The 12,360-nt window shown below is 41.5% G+C and overlaps 1 long non-coding RNA gene across 1 annotated transcript in view; it reads left to right on the forward strand.

Moving 5' to 3' along the window:
• The first annotated feature begins 6,057 nt into the window (after nt 1-6,057).
• LOC133282396 (uncharacterized) overlaps nt 6,058-12,360 on the forward strand; it is a 120,504-nt gene continuing 114,201 nt past the window's right edge. The window contains exon 1 of the long non-coding RNA XR_009747641.1: nt 6,058-6,129. This is a non-coding gene — a long non-coding RNA (uncharacterized LOC133282396). The remainder of the gene's footprint in view (nt 6,130-12,360) is intronic.

Below are 12,360 nucleotides of genomic sequence, written 5' to 3' on the forward strand. Positions count from 1 at the left end.
TAACATTGCAAAAATCCACAAATGAAAAATTCAGCAAACCAGTGCTACTGGTTCCCACACACCTATGTTTTTCTGCAGCTCTATGCTCTCTTTCTTAGAAGCACAGGTTTCAATGCCCTCTCAAGAGAGAAAAATCATTTAGAACAAGGAGGTCTTTCCCTGACTGGCTTTTCTAATCTGCTTGACTTTCCTGCCTCTATCTCAGCTGTCCAGGTGCTTCTGTACTTTCCTAAACCCAGCTTTGACTGGCTCACATCTATTAAAGGACCTGCTCATTTACAGCACTGGTGACATGAGGAAGTGCTATTGCCCCCATTTATTTGACTAAATATAGCCCAAATGAGATTTAATGACTTGCCCAAAGGAGAACAGCATGGGCAGGAAATGATTGAGTCTGATCTGTCATAAGGAAAAGATAACTTTCCTCCTTTTCTGGGTAACTTTGTTTTTAAAGAGGAATTTGGGAAAGATATTTCTAAAAAGCACTAACCAAGATGTTATACGAGAGTATCTTGTCATACCTTAATTTATAATCCCACAAGCTGTGTTTTCAGACTTTTACTTGGAGTTTAAATGCATGTTGTCAGTTTTGCTCATCCATTTTTCACATCTGCAGGTGTTCACTTTTGTTATGTTTGCGCAAATCGGGTATTTAAATGTCAAAAACTCTGATATGATCATGTCTTTGGTTCATCTTCCCCTGTTGAGGTAACTGCAGGGGCCTCTGATTATTAAGTAATGGGAATTAACAAGACAAATGTAAACATTTGTTCAAAGGGACTGTATTTGGAAACCTTAATTAGAGGGCATGAAGCCATTAAAGAGTAAAAGCCTGCCGGCCTGGGGCTGAAGGGGAATGCTGGCCTTCACAACTACAAGCCCAGCCAGTTTCTCTACTCTGAAGGGTTTATTTTTGTTCAGAGAAACAGTTGGAATAGTCCATTTTATTTTAGGTTTGTTTTTTTTTTTAATAGATAAGGCTGAGACAATTTTTTCCCTATACCCATTTTCAATACTTTATGCAACATCTACTTTCAGCAGGGACTTACAAATATACCCATGTGCTTCTTTCTGACATGTATGCTGGCTGTTGTTGAGCTGCTTTGAAATGCTCGTTTTGTAAAAATTCTTGTGTTTCTTTGTTAAAATTCATGCAAGTAAATAAAGTATAATCTGCAAAAGTCAGAGATAGCTTTTAATTGTACAGGAACAGCACTGAATTTCAGTGGCTCGTGGCTTCTCTATTTTAAAGCATATTCTGCTTAACACTCTTCAGCATGTATCTTGCAGGCGTTTTTGCTGCTTTCAAAAAGCATGACAAAAGGGAGAATGAAAAAAAATATTTTTTTTTTGCCTTTTTTTCGCATTTCTCTAGGTTTAAAATAACAAAGAGAAACTCAATTGAAATATCCCTTAATGAGATGGGGGGGAATTGTTTGCTATTGGTATAATACATGTCCTAGTGTTGCTTTTGTGATTGTGAAATGGATGTGTAGTGGGCCTGGCTGGGATAGAGTTAATTTTATTTGTAAAAGCTTGTAGGGTTCTACGTTCTGGATCTGTGATCAAAACAGTGTTGATAACGCACCAGTGTCAGTACTCAACAGCGCTTATGCAGTGTCAAGGCGTTTTATGCTTCTTGCATTGCCCCACCAGCAGTAGGCTGGGGTGTGTGAGAGCTGGGAGGGGACACAGCTGGGACAGCCAATCCCAGTTGACCCCAAGGGATATCCCATGCCATATGACACTGTGTTCAGCATGCAAAGCTGGGGGAAAGGAGGAGGAAGGGGGGCCATTCAGAGTTACAGTGTTCATCCTCACAAATAACTTGCGTATGCAGCTTCCGCTTTGCCTATTAAACTATCTCAACCCATGATTTCCACACTTGCCTTTGATTCTCACTCCCATCCCACTTAGGGTTTGTGGGAGTGAGGGAATGGCTGTGTGGGCATCAGCTACCTACCAGGGTTAACCCACAACAGGGCAGAAGCATGTCAAAGGGAAAGTAGGTGCTGGGTATTGTCAACCTGACTAATGAGAACCACCAGTAGGGGGCATGTGGTCAGAGACTGAAGTCACGTTTCGCAGCTCGTTTTGTGTTTTGCAAGGCTGCTTCTTTAGGGCAGCTGGAGAATGTTCGGAAGTTGAGGTAGGAGCATGACAAAAGGAAGCAAGTTGTGGATAAGAGTACAGCTGAGTATGGTTTGTAGAGGAATTGTCTTGAGCGAAAGGAATATCTAAGTTGTTAGAGTGCTCTTCAAAGAGGACAGCATGAATGTCCTTACAGTCCTCCCCTTGCCAAGTAAAGGAAATCAATCCAAGGCACTGCAAATGTGTGTCCTTACCTCCTGTAATCCACAGGGCTTTTTGGATGGCAGCCTCATTCTTTGAGAGCAGAGTGCTAATGTGCATGATCAGCTTGTGAGCTCTTGATCATCTTATCAATTCTTTACACCTTGTGTGTTTTTCTGCTGTCTTGGTCCAAGAATTAGATGCAGCATCTCCAAAGGCTATGCCAATGCTCTGGTTATGTTGTTTAAATAAAACACAGTCAAAACTCCTGAGGGTCAGAAACAGTTCCTATTGAAGGTTCCTATGGGATTAATATTGGACCCTTTGTTAGGGCCCGATCAATTAAGCTGTTAGCTTGGTCCAAGAAATTTACTGTCTGTGGCACAGTTGCAAGTCTAAGTGCTGATGCTGAATAAGGAGGACTGCCTGGGTAGCATTATGTTGCTAACTATACTAAGTGAATTCAGTCCCAGAGTGACTGTTTCTAAAATGCATAGTGGAATGAATTACAGCACCACTAAAGGGAATGAATTGGGTAAACCTACTTTGATGGCAAAATGGCTTCAAATACATGTCTCTTTGCTACTCCAAAAGGCTTCAGTGTATCTGATGTGTAGGCTATGATCTTCACTTCTGCTCCACAGGGTATTCACCATCTTGTTGCTTGCTGTGTGTACTCCCTGCAAAGTTTCCTTTCAGGTGCTCTTGTAGTATTGTGCATTAGAAATTCACAAGGGAAATCCAGGAAGCAGTGCTTGAGATTTTCAAATGACAGGCAGATAGCTATTAGCAGTAATCCTCTTTCTGTATTCTCCAAAGAGCTCTTTGACAAGGGTGTGTGCAGGACAGGAAGCACTTGACAGTATTCAGCTCAAATCCTTCCACTGCAAATGAAGGAAGCAGAGACCCTCCATCATCCTCAGCACTGGTGCAGACAGCCTGCCCTGGGAGGCAATGTCTCCATAGTTGTATGTGGTGGGGGCCAGTCTCCTGCATCTTCCTAAAAGGCCACCCAGAAGTTATGTGGGCTTGGAGAGCAATAGACACTGAAAGTTATGGTCAGCTCAAATCCTGCAGCCAAAAGCCCCTGAAACAACACTGAGATGAGCACTGTGTGGGGTTGTATGGGGGTTTTTTGATTCCCCCCCCCCAGCATCCTCATCCCTCTTCTTCCCTTACTTGTGTGTGATGGATGGATGGCAGTGAAGTAGCTCTCCTGTCGCAGCTAAAAGGAGGGTGATCCCTACTTGGTCAGCTAAGTGCTTTCAAGTCCCACAGGGCCTACCTGGAGCTGTTGACAGCCAGAGGAAAAGGGGAGTGGGATTACAGAGGAAGGGTGTTCTTAGTTTAAGAAGCTCTGCACCTTTGACTTGGGGGGACGACGACAGTATGGGTCAATGCTATTTCTATAGGACAAAGAATAGGTTATTCTGCTGAGGATGTGTAAGTGGGACTGGCAGTAAGGTCGTGTCTAGGAAATAAGAGATGTAAAGCTTTCTTTCGCAGAAGGAAGGCATCCAGTTGGCATGTCCATGTCTGACCATCAAAGAATCTCTCTTCCAAGGCTGTCTGTGACTTTCGGGCTGCATCTCATGGCTGTAGGAAGGATTACTTATTGTTTAAATACAGCCCCTCAAAACTAATGTGTAGAGTGAGAATTCTCCCTGTTCTGTTTTTTGTCCATAATGAACTTCCCAATGATTCTTAAATAAATTACCAGTTATGCATTTTCTTTAAATTGCATATTGCTTATCTGTACCTTTTATAGACATAAAAGGGAAGAAGTTGGCCAAGTGGGTTGGCTGTGGTGAAAACAACCTTTCTGTGTTGCATATGTATAAGTGTGTACTGTGGGCATGCAAATCCGAAGGAGTGTGATTGTACTTCAGCTGATGTCAATGAAGTTACAAATTATAAACAAAATCAAGATTTGTCTCACTGTGGCCTTCTTTGAATCCGTACTTCCTTGATCTATGGTTTTAGCTGATTTACAGTTAGTGACTCCATAATTCCAGACTTTTCTGCCAAAACCCATCAGCCTTCCCCATGAAGATCTAAGCTTTTATTTGGGAAGGAAATAATTTAGTTAATTTGCTGAATAAGTGTGTGGTAGTGTTTTGTGGGTAAGCCTAAGGGAGAAGATTAAAATCACAAAACACATTTGAACATCAGCTGGCTGTATAAAATACAAGACAATGAAAGTCAAGACAATGACAGCAACAATTTAATAGTTTATTTAAAAATCTCTAGCATTTTGCTACAAAACTGCGTAGTGATCTGGGCTCTGAAATGCTTGTGTGTACAATGGGTACGATAGCTTTTCTTATACCAAGACTTGGATTTAAACTGGAAGCAACTGGAAGAACATTACTTTGTAGAAAGTCTGAGGACGCTCTTCCCTTGTTTGCTGATCAGTCTAGCTATTGGCACATGTGAGCTCTTAATCTTAAATTACATCATTTCAAAGAAATCTGCACTCAACATTTGCATTAAAGGATCGCTTTTAAACAAATACTAGCAATAACCACACGATAAATTCTGGCTTTCCATAAGTTCATTACTGTCTGCTTCTGATTGCCCTGCTGGCATTGTATCATCTCTCTCATGACACAACTGTTGACTAAGGCTTGATGTTTCACACATGGAACTTTGTGAAAGTTTCACCAGACCACACAGCTGATTTGAGGAGCTAGCAGGTTTCACCATCCGCTGCAGGAAGTCAGTTTGAGAAACAAGGTGGAAAGAGACAAGAGGGTTCTGATTAAAAACAGCAAACCAAACCTAAGACAAAACCCCTTCTGTACAGAAGTAGCTAGTGAAATTAATGTTACTTTATGTAAATCCAGTAAGTGGTTGTGACCATAAAGTGACCAGAAGCATAGGAATAAGGCTGAAGTTGAAAGAATAGACAAGCAGGTCCCAGGAGTGTGAAGATACATCATGTTTAGCATTTCCCTTCTGTTTGGGTTTACATCATGAACAGCTGTGTGATCTGATCGCTGCGGGTGGACACCATCAATTCAGCTTTATCTTGTTCATATTCATAGACCCTTCTGTGAAATAACCCAATTTCAGCTTCAAGGGTGCTGCAAAAACCAGAAGCAGTTTGTTCTGGTGGTCTAGGAAAAGTAGCCCTTCTGAAGGAGAGAAATAAACTTTCCCTGCTTATAAAATTAATGAAATAAAGAAAAATGGGGCTTTGAAAAGCTTTAAGGGCTTTTGTAGTTGTCCTGGCTGTGGCTAGGTGACTTGGTACCAAACTAGAGGCATTCTTGAGGTTATCCTGGTAACATAAGATTTGAATTAGTGATGTTTAAGCCTGTTAAAACATAAATTGAGGTTGGGACCGCAACATTGCTTGAAATTGCTAGTAATAACAATGTCTCTGTATCTGTGGAGTCTGTTTAAAGGAGTATGATGAAAGTGGGGGGGGGGGGGAGGGGGGGAGTGGAAGCTAAATACTCAGTTGCTGTCCCTTTCAGAACATTTGGGTATCTTAAGTTCAGCATGATGAAATCACAAACAGACAAAAAAAAAACAAACCCTGACCAAAATCTGAAAGAGCTGGTTCTAAAGTGTTTAATTTAGGGATCTCAAAACATACTTTTACTGTATGTGGTATTGCAGTCTCTGTGTTCAAAGCAAGTCAAGCTCCTAAATCATATTAGTTCATTGATGCGGTCACCTCTGTTTCTTTCCTGAAAACTCAAGGCTCATGGCATCACACTTTATAATGAAGACTGAAACTTTTTTTTTTTTTTTTAAGCAAAGAAGGACTTTTACAGAATCTTTTAACTCCAGAAAAGGCAGTAAGAATCTTGAAACATAGGATTTTCAGTACTATGTATTATATGCTGCCTCATTTTTGACCACAGGGTAAGCATGTTTCATCTGTCTGTGATGGGCAAGTTGAGACAAGATGCAATGGTGTTATTCCTCCCAGGATCCCAGCATGAGGACAAACCCCGCTATTCCTCACTCTGTTCCAATTGCATTGGCCAGTGAACTCTAAAGGGCTCTACTGTGCTTAACTTTATGATGCTTTTAGTTAACTGCTATCAATCTCTTTGGGGTTTTATCTTGGTTCTTATGGTGCTTACTGTGGTTTAAACTATCAAGATTCAGAGTGTGTGCAAGTAGTATTTTGTAACTGAAAGGTGTTTTCCATTTCCATTTCCATCTTGTTCATAGTCCTTGAATTAAGTCACCATGGAAAAATGCCAAAAAATACACCCTTATTTTTTTGGCAAATAAATGTAAAAAACTTGATGCCTCAAGCATATTACATGCTTTGCAGGAAATTCCCAGCCTCTTACAACAAAGAGACAGCCAGGCACTGTATCAGCTTTTCAGAGCAGATCAAAATTGCAGTTACTTTCAGGGATTGTGCAGCTCAATGTCAGAGCTCACCTTTTTGAGTACCATTCACATGCACCCATTTCTAGATGCCTGGTATCCAAGATGTATTCTGTGGCCACTGTTTGACGGGCACTATCACATGAGCCAGATATCCATAGCAACTTCAAAATGCTAAGAACTAAAGTAAATTGACAAATACAGATGCACATGTATCTCGAACTGGAGAGCCCAAGCCTATAGCATGTTACTGAGGTACTATAGTATATTTCATTAGTAACAAGAGCACTTTTTATATTGGAATATTTGAATGTGTTTGAGGTGAAATTCCATTCTACAACAAGGAATTTAGGAGTTGTCATCCTATTATATGAAGACTATTTGATGTGTATTGATATAGTGTGTGCTGATAAACCTAACTGCGTTTTCATGAAAAGTGTTTTATGTGGGATCAGGCTGTGTAAAGCAGAATCACCCTAGACAAAGGGCTGAGCCTAGAAGACATATTATTAATAGTTACTTGTGTTCTAGCAGAAAGATGTAAATTGCCCAATTCATGTTCTCATATCAATACATTAGCCTTCAGTGCTTGTGTCTGGCATGCCAGTAAAGTCATGGGAAAAGGGGTTCCCATCTTGAGGTGGTGCAGCATACAGCAAGGACATATGTACGATCCCCATGGCAAATTAAGAGGTATTTGGCCTTGCTTGTCTCCATTCTTTTCCTCTTCAGTTACTATGGTCTGAAGGATGGGATTCTCCCAAGGGAGACACAAGGCATTTGTGGTGTACCAGGACCAATCTCCTTTAAACAGGCTTCAAACCAAATTAAACTCAACATCTAAATAGCTGTGATCTCGGGTGGTGGTGGTGGAAATAATTAGAGCCAAATCTGGACCTCCCAATTCAAATCCCAAGGACAGCTTAAAACAATGGTTGTACGTGGACTGTGACTGGTACTTAGGATGTAGGCTGCTGGCTCTTTTTTGCTCTTCAGTCACAGTAAGAAAAGCTAGGGGCAGGACTTCTAACCTCATAGAATAGCTAGGTTTGGAAAGGACCTTAAGATCATCTAGTTCTAACCCGCCTGCCATGGACAGGGATACCTCACACTAGACCATGTTGCCCAAGGCTCTACCCAACCTGGCCTTGAACACTGCCAGGGATGGAGCATTCACAACTTCCTTTAGCAACCCATTTCAGTGCCTCACCACCCTCACAGTAAGGAACTTCTTCCTTATATCTAACCTAAATTTCCCCTGTTTAAGTTTAAACCCATTACCCCTTGTCCTGTTGCTGCAGTCCCCAATGAATAGTCCCTCTCCAGCATCTTTGCAGGCCTCCTTCAGATACTGGAAGGCTGCTATGAGGTCTCCATGCAGCCTTCTCTTCTCCAGGCTGAATAGCCCCAACTTTCTCAGCCTATCTTCATACAGGTGGTGCTCCAGTCCCCTGATCATCATTGTGGCCCTCCTCTGGACTTGCACATCATCCTTTCATGTCATTTGCAGATAAAAAAATTCTGATCAGCAGCTCTGTAAAGCTGGTACAACAGGATCAGTGGGCTGTAGTTCATGCCACAACTGCAGGCAACCATTGCACACTGGCCTGGACTGGTAAGGCACATCCCTGAATGCTACCTTTTTTTCATGCTGGGGACATTTTTTGGGAAAAGCTGACCAAAGGGAAAAGTTATTGCACACTCTGTGAGTCTGACTGAAAACTCCGTAACTGCTTTTAGTGCTTTTATGCCCTCTGGAATTCCTAGAGCAAGTTTTTCTTGCCTTATGGATGAAAGAGGTGCTTGGATGTCCCAGAATGCATTATTTTCCTCAAGTCAAACGTTTTGATCAAGATGGAGTTAGTTCTATTTTCTCCTCCTGTTTACCTGTACTGTATTTCATGTGATGGGGCACCATGGTATCACATTGTGATGTGGGAGCGTAATTTCCTTCCTCCTCCTTAGGATCTGAACACTTCCATTGTATGCTTGGATTGCACATTCTCACTTCAAGCTGCTTTTTCCCTGCTGCAGCTTTTTCCCTGCCACAGCTTTTTGAAGATACTGGTAAAATTTGGACTTTTAGCACATCTTGTAATGTATAAATTTATCAGATAAATGTGGATCTCCTGTAGAGCCTAATGATGTAAAAAAATAAACCGTGAAAGCAGTGCCAAGTTCAGTTCATGAACATTAGTAGTTTTAATGGCAAGAGTTTATGGTGGAAACCTTTTGTGGAAGGCTCATGTCACTTAGACACAAATAACTGTAGTGACAGTACAAAATTACCGTTGACTTCAACAGGGTCAGGATTTAAAGCTTTAGTTTCAAAAAGCGGTTGAGAACTGAGTTACTGCTATATACCGGTGTGATCGGGAACCTAGATTCATAGCTTGAAAAATTAGTTGTGCAATGTAGCAAAAATATTCAGGAAGCCTCTGAAAAACTTCCCTTTTCACTCACTTTTTATTCTCACTTATTTGATAGCCTGTGGAGTACTGCCTGTCAGTTATCCGTGTAGGAATGCCTAAAAGTTTGAGACTTCTAGAACTTAAAGTCTGGAAATCATTTTATGGCTCTAAAGTCAGATTCTGCTGTTACTCAATATTTGTGTGGAGCCACAGGTGATTTACGTGTCCTCTGGCCCAAAGATATTGCAATCTAAATTAAACTCTACAAGACAAGATACTAGGGGAGATAACAGCAAGTAAGGAAATGGAGGAGGAATCTGCTGGGCAGGTTTATGGGCTGTTTGGGAAGTACCTCTATGTAGCATGTCAAAAACTTTTTGCATTTTTAAAAGTAGGGCAATGATTAGCCTGTTATTATGTGGAACAGCGTTGTGGATTACGGAGCTATAGGAAATAGTCTTAAGGAAGGAGTTGCGTGAAGCCTGTGGGAGCAGATCCATAATAATCAGACTGTATGCTGCAGAAATAAATATCCTATTTGACTAGAAAGCCTAGATTTTTTTTTTTACCTCTGTACTGAAATGGAGCAGTGCACTGCTCAGAAGCACTTGAATCTAACAAAGCACCCCCACACCTGGGCTTTCTCTTCTACTTGCTTTTGGAATTCAACCATGAGCTAAAAAAGGACGCTGTCCCCTCCTGCTCCAGAAGCAACTGAAAATAAGTGTAGGTCAAAAAAATAATGACCAGTTTTTTGTTGTTTACTGGTATTTGTTTCCTTTTCTACCTTCTGCTTTTGAAAAATCTGGATTTTGAAAGACTTTTTTCTTTCTCCCTTTTCCCCCTTAAGCCCTCTGCTGCTTTGCTTCTTTTTACTGTATTCTTTACATTAGCTCAGATTTTCTATAGCAGTTACAGGCTTTTGCTCCTCCACGTTTTTGGACTGATGTTCTTGAAAGATCTCACCTCTAGAAATGGCATTTCTTGAGGAAACTGGCAGTTTTACATTTCTTATTCAGCATACCAGGAATTATCTGGACTGGGCTAACACTCTCAGTTACAAGGCAAGACCAGTCTCTTAAAGCACACACATAGCGTTCAATTTTAATGTTGTCTTGTAACTATCTGAAATTCACATTATGCACGTTTCTATTTCATCAAGCATGTACTCTGCCTTGTAATCGTGGATGCTTGCGAAGTATCAGTCTTCAGCCAGGGAAACATCTTGGACATTTTTTAAATCAAAAAATTGCTAGTTTCATCTGAAAAAGATGCATGTAGAGATAAAACAAAATAATTACCATAAAAGATGTCTCTAGCCTGGGATCAACAATGATTTGGCCAAATTGTGCCTATAAACAGATCCAAAGAGATTTCCTAAAGCACTGAGCATTGTTGCCCATAGAAGTGGGTGCTTCATCCCTGGCAGTGTTCAAGACCAGGCTGGACAGGGCCTTAAGCAACCTGGTCTAGTGGAAGGTGCCCCTGCCCATGGCAGGGGGGTTGGAATGAGATGATCATTAAAGTCCCTTCCAGCCCAAACCATTCTATCATTCTGTGATTTTATTTCTGCAACAGATGTGACTGGGTTAACTCCTTCTCTATTGTTGACACTGATTTGCTTTGACATCTTACGTCTCTTACTCCAGAGTGTGTATGTGCAGTGTGACATATGATATTCCCAACAGCTTGACCCCTTAACAAGGGCATGATGCTCCACAAGTTAAATGGAAAGTTTGGGTAGTTTATCTACTTTGTTCTTATATCAAGGCAAGGTTTAATATGAAATTCTACTGGAGGAAAGGAATATCTTACCTGTCACGTAAGAAATCAAAATGTAAGAATGTTCCTACTTTATTTTCATAACAAAAAAAAGTTTATTGCTGACTTGCAGTGGGAGTTTTCCATTACCCTGAAGTAAGTATCAGCATAATACTCTGAAATAATTTTCTGGTTCAGGCAAGTTGGCTTTCCATTATTTACTGGATGATACCGCTTTTCTTATTCACTGTTAAATCCTATTTGGACTTCTGGGCTCAGGGTGCCAATTTTGGCTAATCTGACACATTCATTTTGCTGTACTGCAAAATATACAAAAAAATATGCCCCTGGCCACCCTAGTTGTGCTAGGCTCCATCAGAGATACTGCAGAGCCAGGCTGGCTCTCCTGGGGGATGCAGCCCAGGGTAGGGGAAGGGAAAGGAGGCTAGAGGGAGACAAAGGTGACCTCAAAGCAACTTCATCCCCTCTGTTTTCCCGCTGCTCCTGCAGCTTTTGTAGGAAACATGATTCTTCGTGCCCAGTGAATTGGCCCAAAGTAGACTTGAAATGCATGTGCTATGGCACTTTGTTTATGTTAAGCATACCTCTGGTATGCTTTTGTGGTGGGGCTTCATGGGAGCTTGCACAAGACAGCTTGTGGTTGCACTATGCAGGGGAATCAGCAGTAACAAACATTCTGATTGTTTGACTTACGGATAGGAAGAACTCAGTCATTTATAACTACACTGGCAAAACTTAGAGAAAGGGCATAAATCGTGTTCTCTGATGAAGGTTTTTGTGGAAGCTGCTGTTTGCTAAGGGTGTAGAGCCAGTTAGCCATGCTGTACCTCTCCCTGTGCTAGTAGATGAGCGGATGATGGCGTGTGCATGTCTTGCTTTTGTACCAAATTCTCAGTTTTTTGAGTGTGGATTAAAATTCCCAGGGCCATCAAAACGCCATGGGTTGCCTGGATGTCCCTATGAGGCCAGTGAGTTCTGTGGTGGGCTGCAGGCTAGAGCACTGCACACCATGACTCCATTGCTGCCTCCTCACCTGGGTTTTCTTTTGACAGGAAGTAGGTGGTGTTGGATGGACTGCATGCACTCAAGGCTCCTTGGTATTTGAGGGGAAAATGTGAATCTGAAGCTGGGAAGTTCTCTTCAGATCCCCAGTGTAGTCAGACCCACTGAGACCAGAGTTTGACCAACTTTATTATACTATCCTTGGCAGAGCCTTGTAGATGTAGGAAGGAGCCACTCACTGCTCAGGGAGCATGAAATACGAGCACAGCCAGGGGTTTTTCTCTTCCTACTGCTTCTGCTTGGAGCAAAGCAGCATTGTCCTAACTCATAATTTATGGCTGTTCTTTATAGCAATAAAAGAAATTAGAAAGAAGCTTTTTGGCACCATTTGCTGACGTTCTTTCTCGTAACACAGTCAAATGATTCATAATTAGAAAGCATAGTGTACTGTACTCACTCTCGTCTGTTATACAGAAACTCATTAAGCACCATGCATCCAAGTGCACTGTTTTATGTA

Source organism: Pezoporus flaviventris, unplaced genomic scaffold, assembly GCF_033815535.1.
Source record: "Pezoporus flaviventris isolate CSIRO_AGI_PZ_B2104156 unplaced genomic scaffold, CSIRO_AGI_Pfla_v1 ptg000002l, whole genome shotgun sequence".
Classification (NCBI taxonomy): domain Eukaryota; kingdom Metazoa; phylum Chordata; class Aves; order Psittaciformes; family Psittacidae; genus Pezoporus; species Pezoporus flaviventris.